The sequence below is a fragment of the Pan troglodytes genome, chromosome 15, assembly GCF_028858775.2.
Source record: "Pan troglodytes isolate AG18354 chromosome 15, NHGRI_mPanTro3-v2.0_pri, whole genome shotgun sequence".
In the NCBI taxonomy this organism is placed as follows: Eukaryota; Metazoa; Chordata; class Mammalia; order Primates; family Hominidae; genus Pan; species Pan troglodytes.
In genome coordinates this window covers 61,297,051-61,309,097 of record NC_072413.2, presented here as the reverse complement: position 1 = coordinate 61,309,097, position 12,047 = coordinate 61,297,051, and positions in this window count along the sequence as shown.

Below are 12,047 nucleotides of genomic sequence, written 5' to 3'. Positions count from 1 at the left end.
AGTAGGAACTGCAATCTAGTCCTGCTTCCTGTCTGCCACAATCCTCCCTCTTCTCAAGATTATAAAAACTTCTATCTCCCGCTCTCATCTTTACTTAAAAACATGTCAAATCTTTTAGCACAAAAATATATTACATGGTTAAAAAGTCAAATACTATACCAAGAGTTACAATAAAAAATGGCATTCTCTTGCTCAACCTTCCCCTCTCCTCCAGGTACAGCTATCCTGGGGCAACCATTTTCAACTCTTTTTGGCTGTTTCTTTTGGAATTTACTTCTCCATTCCCAAGTAATATGCCTATACTGCTATTTATCAATTTATAAATTTTAGGCTTTATTTGTTGACTTCCTATTATGGAAGATGAGCGAGCAGCATAAGCTAAGACCTGGTGATAGAATAGGTCACCAGCCCATTTCCCCTTTCTCCATCCTTCAAATGCAGTTACCCTGCTGCTCCGGTTTAGATTTGCTGCTCTTTAGACCTACTATACAGCTATTATTTCTGGACTTCAACTCTTTTCTGCATTGGGTCCCTGATTCCTATGTTAGATAGTTGCTTCTTCTTTTATATACTTCCTTGTTTACATTATGTGGTAGCTTCCTGAGAAAGGGTGTGTGGAGTATACAATTTTTGAGATCTCTCATGTCTGTATTTTTTTTTATTCTACTCTCATGCTTGACTGAAGGTTTGGTTGGGTATAGAATTTGGAGATAAAAATCATTTTCATTAGAATTTGAAGGCATTGCTCCATAGAAATGTGAAGAAGCTATGGTGGGAACAATAATTGTGTGTTCACCAATTTATTTCATCTTCTTGGGTAGACAGGACAACTTTATTCCCTAGCCTTACTTGCAGTTAGGTCAGGGCCATAAGACTTAGTTATGGCCAGTGTAGTGTGGGTGAAAATGATGTACCCACTTTCAGGTTTACACAATTCTCCAGGCTCCCTTTTTCCCTTCCATCGTGGTTTTATAGGTAACATCTTGAAGATGGTGGCACTACAAGACAGGTCGTTGGTCTCTTAATGACTGCTTAATGAAATTGATGAAGGAGAGATCCATTTTAGTGCCTTGTCATTCTGCTTGCCTTATACAACTCATTCTTAAGGTAGCAGCAATTTTCCTAAAGTCTTGTAAGCCTATTACATGGCTATTTTCAATAACATGGCTGGGGCACATTCGTAAGTTCATATTTTTATTAAACTGACACTGGCTTCAAAGTTTTGATTCCCTAAGGCCAATGCGAGTCGATGTCAGTCAAATTTCTTCCTTTCATAACATTTGTTTAGGGTGCTTATGATTTGATTCACTGCATGGAGGCATTTGAATGCACAGTCATGGGATCATAAACTGTCAGGGCTGGAAAGGGCGTTAAAGATGCTTTCATCCAGCCCCCTTGCTTTTCAGATAAAGACATTGTGGCCCAAAGATGGGTGGTGGTTGCTTTTCCTACAGTCAACAATGCTCCTGGCAGTAATTGTTAGTGTTCAGAGGTAATAAGTAATTATGTTCCTTTCTTTGCTCTGAGCTTGGAACTAATAGAAAAATAAGATGCAAGAATCTGACAGGAGGAGATAAAAATATTGGCTTTCTTATTGAACGAAGTTAAATGAGAGAGTATAGCTTGATATGTAGTCAAATGACCTTTGCCCTGAATTGAAGCTACACATTTGACAGACACTGGTGGTTATCTACCCTACAGCTATTCCTTGCTTTTATCCCTTGCCAGCAGAGCTGGTCTCCAACTATAGAGGCTGAAAATGCCTGATACCGTTATTCTCAGCCTTCCTTGATATCTAGATCATGTGATTAAGGAGGAAATCTGCAGGAAACTTCTATAAGACTTTTCCTCTTTTGAAAGAGAGATGCTTGGAACAAGATACCTTCCTCTCTTGATTCCCTTCCTTTTTGCTTTAGCTGTTGCTGTTTCAGGACACTAAGGCTGGAGATGGGGAGGCATGTCAACATGCTGAGGATGGCAGAACAGAAAAAAGGAAAGCATCTGGGTCCTTTATGACATTGTAGAGCAGCAACACCAATGGCAGATCTCCCTGACTCTGGGCTTCTTGTTACTTAAACTAAAGTAAGTTTATGCCCCCTCAGTGGCTTGTACCTGTAACTTGCAGCCAAAACCATCCTAAGAGATAAATCTTCCTGAATTTTAAAATCTCCAAAATGTTGAGTCACCATGTTTATTTTCCAATCTCACCACTCAGATAAGAGACTCAGGGTGGGAGTGTGGAGTAGAGAGACAGAGGCCACATGTATCCTGCCCAGGCTTTTCCGTCTTGCCTGCCACGGAGAAGTGAGAATGGAAGATAATCACCCCGACCTCAGCCAATCCTATCATAATACTGGGGGAAAAAAAGATTACATGGGAGTCTAAAAATAAAAGGGTCTTTTAATTTTTTCAATTGAGAAATTAGATCCATAATTTTATGTGATGAGTGGAGTTGAACTGAGTGTGTGTGTGTGTTTCAATAGTATTTCTAAAACTTGATGTTCTTGGCCTAGCCTGCTGAAGGCCTTATCTATCTTCAAGGCAGTTCAGAAAATAGAGCATTAATAAGTGTTAGGCATGCCTGAAATGTGTATCTTGTTTCCAGAGCCCCGGACATGAACAATGCAAAAAGGAAGAATCTAGTTACTACATCTTTGAGGCACAGTAATTTCATTATGAAGTTTCCGTCTTTACTTTTTCCCCTGAGGGGAGAGGATTATTAAAATGAGGTTGTTGCCCACTGGGCTGTCAGAAGAGCCCAAACTCCTTTATCCAAAGAAAGCTACAGAATGGCAGAAGTGATGGAAGCAAATAGCTGGCTGTCAATCAAATCTAATTTCCATACTCTCCACATTTCTTTGATGAGATATTTCAAGCTGCAAAGAGGGAAAATGTTTTTTTCTCCCTGAAGTAATTGAAGTTAATGTCATAACACCCAGCCAAACAGAGCAAAATGCCAAGAAGCAGATGTGTACACTGACCATTCACAAGGAGGAATTGGTTCAAATTGGTGGTGGGGTGAAAGTGATCAGGTTTAATGTCCTGTGATGGGAAAGAAGATAATAGGGAAGTGGTGCTGACCCAGCTGCCTGAACCTAATGCTTCCAGGACCACTTGTTGCTTGGGTAAGCTCACACCCCCTTGTGTGGGTCCCACACTGCACCAACACAAAGCTCTTGGTGTTTCATGATGGCATCTGCACTGGCCCACTGAGTTCTCATTTAGATATGGGAAGGGAAGTCTTTTTGGATTGACTATTTGCTGTTCTGGAAATATTTGCCAAACTTTAACGGAGACTGACAAAGATATGAGTCAGGAGAAAATGAGAATAAGTGGTATTTAGTGTTCTCCACAATCATTTAGTCAGTTGTTTCCTTAAGTGTTTATTGGCTACTGTGTGCAGGCATGGAGGATGTAAGAGTGGGCAGGAGAGTCATGGCGGGCATAGGTACTTGGAGCTAATGGTCTGATAGGGGCTAGAGACAAATGAACTATCACTGATGATGCAGTGTGAAAGGAACTGCTGTAGGGGAGGTACTTGATGAGAGCACATGGCCTGGGTGCCAACCTCAGACTTGGAGGATCAGGATCAGGGCGGGCTTCCAGAAGGAAGCAGCAGCTAAGCCAAGTGCTAGACGATGAGCAGAGGCAAAGCAGAGGCAGGAGTTGGGGAGATGAAAGGGTAAGTGTGAAGGCAGAGGAGAGGCATCAGTAAGAGGTGTCTTCAAGGGCTCTGAATTAGGAAGCCTGGGTCAGTCACAAGGCATTTGGGAGATAGAACCACAGGACTGTGTGTGTGTGGTGGAGGTAGGATATCGGACAGGGAGGTATCTAGAATGAATCTCAGGTGGTATTGTTTACAGAGATGAAAAACAAGATGAATAGGATGGGAAAGAGCCTGGGGAGAAAGATAATGAACTTTGTTTGGGACATAATGAGGTTGCACTGTTTCTGTGACATCCAAATAAGATCAAGTAGATAGTGAGGAAATCAATAAATAGTGTTAGATGTTTATGTGCTTAATATCCACGCTGTTTCAGCTTTCTGTCCTGGGTCTAGTTTGTTTTCTATCCATGGCTTGTTAACCCAGAATCTTGAGTTTAAGGCTTATACATTACCCAGCTCTTAAGTCTCAAACTGTATCTCTAATCTTTGGCCAGTATTTTGCAAAGGTGGGTCACTGATTCCAAGGGACACTCAGGACCCAGGAGCCACAGGCAGAAATGGGTCTTACATTAGTTGTTAAAATGCTGCTGTTCAGTACACTCACAGTTGTGATGGCTTCGAGATCTTATGTTGTATTTTCCATCCCTCCAGCCTGGGTTGCATTTTTTTTCAATCCTATTCTTCATTATAAAAGTCCTCCATCTTCTTGATTATATTAGTTTTTCTTTTCTGGACCTGATTACCATTCTGGCTTCATTGTTCATGAAATGTCAGGGCCATCTCTGCGTAGGAGAAATTTCTGTCTATAAATCACTCCGATGCAGGCTCTTCAGTGTTGTTAAGGTAAGAAGCAGTGACTGAGTGAGGCAAACAGGCATATTTCTAAAGATTGAGACGTTCAAATCCAGTAATTTGGTTCAGCAGATCAGAAATCATGGTTCTGGGTAAATGAGCATTTTGATAAGTTCAGAAAAAACATTCTCTTTTATGGACTCACGGCTTTAAGCTTTGAAATTTCACACGCATCAGCTGCATGGGTTCAGCTGGTGAGGACTCAGATATTTCTATAAGGTTGATCTAATGATCCCCTCAGTTTAGGCCAAGGTTTCTCACTGGAGCAGTATAACAAAGTGGCTAAAGCAGCCTGATACAGTGCAAATCAGTCAGCCAGAGCCAAATTTGAATCCCAGCTCCATCACTGCTTAGCTGGAAAGCCATGTTTAATTTGTTTAACTTGTCAGAAAGGGTAGGTAATAAAACAGTTCATAGGTTTGCGGTGGTTATTGTTGTAAGAATTAATAGATATGCTACTTGAACAGGGTCTAGAAGGAGCTCAAATAATTACTTCTTGCCACTGGGAAGCATCGGCACTGTCCAATATGGTAGCCACCACATGTAGCTCTTGAAATGTGGCCTTTTGGATGAGATGTGTGGCCAATTATGTGTGCTATCATTGCCAACCGGCTTCTTTCACCAAGGCTGGAGGAGTGCAGTGGCATGATTACAGCTCACTGCATCCACGACCTCCTGGGCTCAAGGGATCCTTCCACCTCAGCCTCCCAAGTAGCGGGACTACAGGCATGAGCCACCAAGCCCAGCTCATTTTTGTATTTTTTTTTTTTTTTGTAGAGATAGGTTTTTGCCATGTCGCCCAGGCTGGTCTCAAACTCCTGAGCCCAAGCGATCCTCCCGCCTTGGCCTCCCAAAGTGCTAGGATTATAGGTGTAAGCCACTGCACCCAGCCAATGCCAACCAGGTTCCAAAGACTTAATATAAAAATGAAGGATGTCAAAAGAGTGTGAAATCACGAGGTCAGGAGATCGAGACTATCCTGGCTAACACAGTGAAACCCCGTCTCTACTAAAAATACAAAAGAATTAGCCGGGTGTGGTGGTGGGCACCTGTAGTCCCAGCTACTTGGGAGGCTGAGGCAGGAGAATGGAATGAACCCGGGAGGCAGAGCTTGCAGTGAGCCAAGTTTGCGCCACTGCACTCCAGAGCCTGGGCGACAGAGCGAGACTCCGTCTCAAAAAAAAAAAAAAAAAAAGAGTGTGAAATATTTCATCAATAACTTTTTATGTTGATTACATGTTGAAACATGGACATTTTAGGTAATGTTGGGTTAAATAAAATCTATTTTATTTCTAGCAGTTATTACCTACTGATTATTTAAATTAATTTACCTGTTTTTTTTTTTTTTACCTTTTTAAATGTGATTACTAGAAAATTTAACATTGCATATGTGACTTCTATCTTTATTGGATACCTCTCCTTTAGACATAGAACTTACCATGAAGGGCTTTCAGTATCTGAAGTTGTAGGCAAAGTACTCGCCTAGGTCACTGTAGTAACCTCCCCAGCTGGTTTGTTTGCTCTGTCTTTCTCCTTACTATACCGTGGGGACCTTTCAGAGTGCCCGATCTGCATCCGACCTGCTGCTACCATTCTTGGCCCTGGCTCTTCCTGAATATACTTTATGCTCAATCAATCATGATGAAAGAAAAACTCATCACACCCTCATTCGTGTGTTCAGTTATTCATGCAACAGTTTTTGATAATTAACTGTGAGCCAGGCAGTGTTCTAGGCATTGGAGAAATAGTGGTGAACAAGACCGACAAAGCCCTTGCTCTGTATGTGGTGTCTTCGGCCTGGAATACATTTTCTTTCACTCTCTCTCTCTCTCCCACTACCCCCTCAATAACTAACTGGAATCACCTCTCAAGGAAGTCTCTCCTGACAACACTCCTCCCCACACCTTTTTTTTTTTTTTTTTTTTGAGACAAGAGTCTTGCTCTGTCGCCCAGGCTGGAGTGTGGTGGTGTGATCTTGGCTCACTGCAACCTCCACTTCCTAGGTTCAAGCGATTCTCCTGCCTCAGCCTGCCTAGTAGCTGGGATTACAGGTGCATGCCACCACGCCTGGCTAATTTTTATATTTTTAATAGAGACGGGGTTCGCCATGTTGACCAGGCTGGTCTTGAACTACTGACCTCAGGTGATCCGCCCGCCTCAGCCTCCCAAAGTGCTGGGATTACGGGCATGAACCACCATGCCCGGCCCCCACACCTTAGTCTAAGCTCCCAGAGCCTCCTATTGTCATTTTTATCATAGGACTTATCACATTTACTGTTATGTCAATTTTCAAAAGTCAAATTTTTTATTTTGAGAAAATTGTAGATTCATATGCAGTTATAAGAATATAGAGACACCCCTTGTACCCTTTTCCCAGTCTCCCTCAATGATAACATCTTGCAAAACTATTATACGAGATCACAATGAGGGTATTGGCGTTGATGTAATGACTGATCTGGTTCAGAGTTCCCATTTTGCTTGTATTTGTGTGTTTAGTTCTATGCAATTTTATCTTTCTTTTGTGTATCCACCACTGCAGTCAAGAGACAGAACATTTCCTACTGGGTGCAGTAGCTCATGCCTGTAATCCCAGCACTTTGGGAGGCCGAAGTGGGTGGATCACCTGAGGTCAGGAGTTCAAAACCAGCCTGGCCAATGTGGTGAAACCCCATATCTACTGAAAATACAAAAAAATAGCCAGGCGTGGTGGTGTGCACCCGTAATCCTAGCTAGTTGGGAGGCTGAGGCAGGAGAATCGCTTGAACCCGGGAGGCGGAGTTTGCAGTGAGCCAAGATCCCGCCACTGCACTCCAGCCTGGGTGACAGAGTGAAACTCTGTCTCAAAAAACAAACAAACAAACAAAAAAAGAGACAGAACATTTCCATCAGTGCAAAAATTCTTCATGTTGTCTTTTTATAACCATAACACTTCCTCCCCACCCCTGAACCTTACCTGACCCTTAACCCCTGGCAACCACTGGTCTAGTTTCCATTTCTATAACTTTGTTATTTCAAGAATGTTATATAGATGGAATCATACAGTACATAGCCTTTCAGGATTAGCTTTTTTCCACTCAGCATAATTCTCTGGAGATCCATCTAAATTGTGTGTTTATTCCCTTTTATTGGTGAGTGATATTCCGTGTTGCCGATGTACTACAGTTTGTTTAACCATGCACCTGTTGAAGGGCCCTTGAGTTGTTTCCAGTTTGGGGCTATTATGAATAAAGCTGCTTTGAACATGTGTAGGTTTTTATGTGAATATAAATTTCCATTTCTCTGGGGTAAATGACCAAGGATGCAGTTTTTAGGTCCATATATGTTGATTTATTTATCATCCTCTTTAGACTATTGACACTTTGAGGACAGCTTGTTAGCTTCGTTCATATGTGCATCAAATTTTCTTTGTATGTATCTGACATATGGTAACACTCGATGATGTGCTCAATAAAATACAGAATCCCAGAAAGAAGGAGGGACGGAGGGAGTAGGAAAAGGAAAGGAAGGAGGAAAGAAATCTTTGAGAACTGTCAGTTGTTAGCTCACCCCCGCTCCCCCTGCCCACCACCTCCCAACATCATTATATTTTAATTTTTTAAAATAAACCCAGCGACCCCAGTGTGAGACAGTAGTTGCTTAATACCTGTTAGTTAAATGATATAACACTCTGGCGAGTAGAACAGCTCTCTTCTCCCCTTCTCCATCCTCCCATCACTGGAGCGTAGAGATGGACACACACAGACACACGTGTGCATAGTCAGTGGCCAGGAGCCTAGGAATCTTTTCTGGAACAAAGCCAAGCGCTAACAAATGAAGTGCTGTTGCTTCGAAGCTTAGCTAACAAAAACCTTGGCCTTGTCTGTGTGACTGCCCCGGGAATTACAAATGAAGAGTTTGGGGACCCAGCGGCTTTGTGGACTCATTCCAATGAGAATACAGGATGCACCTGAAATAAAGAATGCCTCTTTGTGACTCATTAAACTCTGCTCTGTTCCTCCCTATTAGGCATGTGTCTGCCATGCCCTGCAAAGCTATGATATTCAAAAGTGGAAGAGTCAGGCGGAAATAAAAACATTTCACTTCAGCGCCTAAACCATGTGCCCCTTAATTTGAAATAAATCTGTGACGACTGACAGATAATTCTTTCAGACAGTTACGGAGAAAGGCTTGACTTGTCCTAGTAAATCAGACACAGGAGTCATTATTTTTAGTCTTGTTAAAAAAATGTTCCCATAGCAACTGCACCATCATATCGGGCAAATGTTATCTCTTTAAGTCAATAACATGAGGAGCTGACCCACAAATACCCAGTGCTTTGAAAGGAAGAAATGACTTTTCAATAAAATTAATTTCTTCCAAGTCTTCACTATTCATCTTCATTCATATGCCCGGAATTCCCCCCCTCTCCTCTGCGGAAAATAAGCAGTATTAAAAGCAACATACTACTTTATAAAATTCAAGGCTGACCTTTCTTATGTCATTAATTCTATTAGTTCCTTGAAACTCATAGCTTCATTTGTGGCTTTTTTTCCACCCATGGGAAGCATAATGCTAATTAATTTGACCCTTGGGTAGAGCATTGTGTATTTTGAGAACACAGTGTGGAAAAACATACTAGAGCATGCGCATCTTTTCTAAACTCTTAAGAGTTGGATTTAAGTGATGCAGCAAGCAGCTTAGTTCCTGTGGGCTCTCATTTAATACCTGTGCAAGAATAGTGGGTGCTCAGTGAGCATTGGTTGGCTTAGTTGGTTTGACTCCATATTTGGTCAGAACTGAAATTGAGTGTTTATGAAGATTTATTAATATATTGAAATTTGCAACTGTGATAAAGTTTTACCCTCAAAATATGAGATTTGGACTTTAAAAATTAAGCCTAACACTTTAGATTTTTTCTTCTACTGAAAACGTGTTGTTAATTTTAGTGTCAGATTAAAGCACCCCATGTTGGCTGGGAAAGCAAGGTTGGTGCTTACCCATGTCCTGGTTTCAGAATGCTGGTGAGGTCTCATAGTCCCCAAAGACTTTGCTTCTTCTCTTCTCAGACTCACATTTTTTTTTTTCACCTCTAATATCTTCGAAATCAGGATATGCCTAACAATTGCTGGTGTGATGTAATTTTTTATTGGCAGCTTTTTATTTCTTAGTGGTACACATGATAGTGATGCATTTCCAGGGAAGGAAAGAGAAACAATAATTATTGCCTGCTCATCATGTATCAAGCCCTGTGAGAAGTAATTTATAGACATTATTTTGTAGAATCCTCACATGACCCCTATGATGGAGGCATTTTCAATTTTGAAGGAAGCTGAGACTCAGGTGGGCTACTAGACTTGTGCAAGATCATAAGTTGGCGATTGTCAGAATCACGATTTCAGCACAATGTAGCTGACTTTATGGTTGTGTAACCTTCCGCACTCTCTCTCTGACTTGTCCTCAGCTTCTTGTGCTCATAAAATAGTTTATAAATATTTAAATTCTGGAGCTGGGAAGGGCCTTAGGAGTCACAGGGTCCAACCCCACTGTGTTACAGATGAAGAAACTGAGGCTCAGAGAAGTGACTTGCTCAAGGTAGTCCCAAAGGAGATTGTGCCACTGAGAATCAACATGGCTGCGGGAGGGAAGGGAGTGTTTCCAGGCTCTGTCAGTGTCTCCATCTCCTGCACACAGTGTGCACCCCAGGATTTCACCACGTGGGACTGCCTTCCCTGGACCAGGCCTCAGTTTCTCAGTCACCCCTTTGAGGCACTAACACTTGGCTCCTTCCTCTGGAGTCACGATCCCCCTGGAATTCAAGATGATTGCTCACATACACAACTTCTCCTTTCTTTCTGCCCCTAGTGAATGTATATCTTGTGCCTCACCCTCCAAGGTGACAATAAATCCATGTGAAGATGATCATGGAACAAAAGGAGAGAAGATTCTCCAGAGTCTATCCTTGGAGTCAGTACTCATATGTTTCTTTGCTACCTCAAGAGAGGGACTTTAATGGTGGGAACTTCAATGTAGATTGAAGGGAAGGTGGCAGGCACATGCACACCATGGTGCAGAGATATTCCGTAGGTAGCAGGGCATTAATTAGCCTTTGAAGTCACGCTACAAACTCTCACTCTGTCCACAGAGAGGTGCGACACGGCCTAGATTGCAAAAGGTGGCATCCGTACACCATTCTCCTTTCCTACACCCAGGATGAAGCTGATGGGCCACTGCCCTTTGCCCTTAGAATGATTTCAGCTGCCTTCTTTAACACAACATTCCAGGTAGCCTCTTCCCATTAACTGTAGTTGGTTACAGGGATGAAATAGACCCATTTGCCTTTCCCAATGTTGTTGAAGGCTTTGGAAGTAGGCAGGTTACAAAACGATTGAGTTTCTATTTCTTCCAATGTAAAAATGAGAAAATAATAATTGACATAAAGAATTGTTGTAAGGTCTAGAGATAACATATGTAAGAGCACAGCAGATTCCATGGTACCATAGTAGATGCTTAGTGACTATAAATTGTCGTTCTTATAAAGTTAATGCTGACAGGGTGGAATGCATGATGCCACATCTCTGCATTATAAAGAAGTTGGGGATTGTGAAAGAAAGATGCTCTTGGCCTTTGTAATCTGTCTTGATTTTGTGACTCTGCAGACACAAGTGTGTATGTTTCAGGTCTTAAAGGGTTGGGCAGCCGTCTTCAGAAACAGCCCAGGATGGCAGCTCACTGCCGATTGGCTAGCTCTTGGCCAGCAAGTTAGGAAGATCAGGCCAGCTGAGCAGTCCGTCCCCAGAGTACTCCAGTTCTGGTTATGCTACTCACAGGCTGAAGGGCTGAAGAAAGTCCTTTTTCCAAGCCTAGTTCAATATTCTATAAAACATGTATAATAATTCTGCTCTAGAGAGAGGGGTGGTAAATTGATGGACTCACTGGGCATTGTTATCTGTTTTGAAAGTGGAATCTACAATGAGCAGTACATTTATTTAAAGAACACTTTTCTTTGCAGAAAGTGGAAATGGTTTAACTTCTTTACTTTGTTTCACTAGTTAGTTAGTGTGCATCTTCAATGTCTCTGCCTACGTCATTATGTACTATGATATCAAAACTCCTAAGGGCAAAGATGATGTCTGCTTCATTTACTTTTTAGAGCACCCAGAAAAATGCCATGAACAAGTATATTTTTAATCCACTCATATGCTGTTATTGTAGATTGAAATATAAACTATATCCCATACTTATAAAAATATTTTGTTCTTATTTGAATCATTTAAGACCAAAAATCTGTAAAACTTCTCTATCAGAGCAGCACTGAATGTCCTTACAGTCAGAACAAATGCATACCTATTGGTTTATTTTAATTTTAAAACATTGATATTGACTGACTCTTTATTACAAAAGTCTGCCCAATGTAGAACATGTGAAAAATGCTGAAAACCATATAAAGGAAATGAAAAGTTTTCTTTAATTCCCATGCTGGAAGATAATCACTTGGAACATCTTGGTGTTTTTTCCTAAATGATTCATTTTAAGGTGTTATTAATATCATC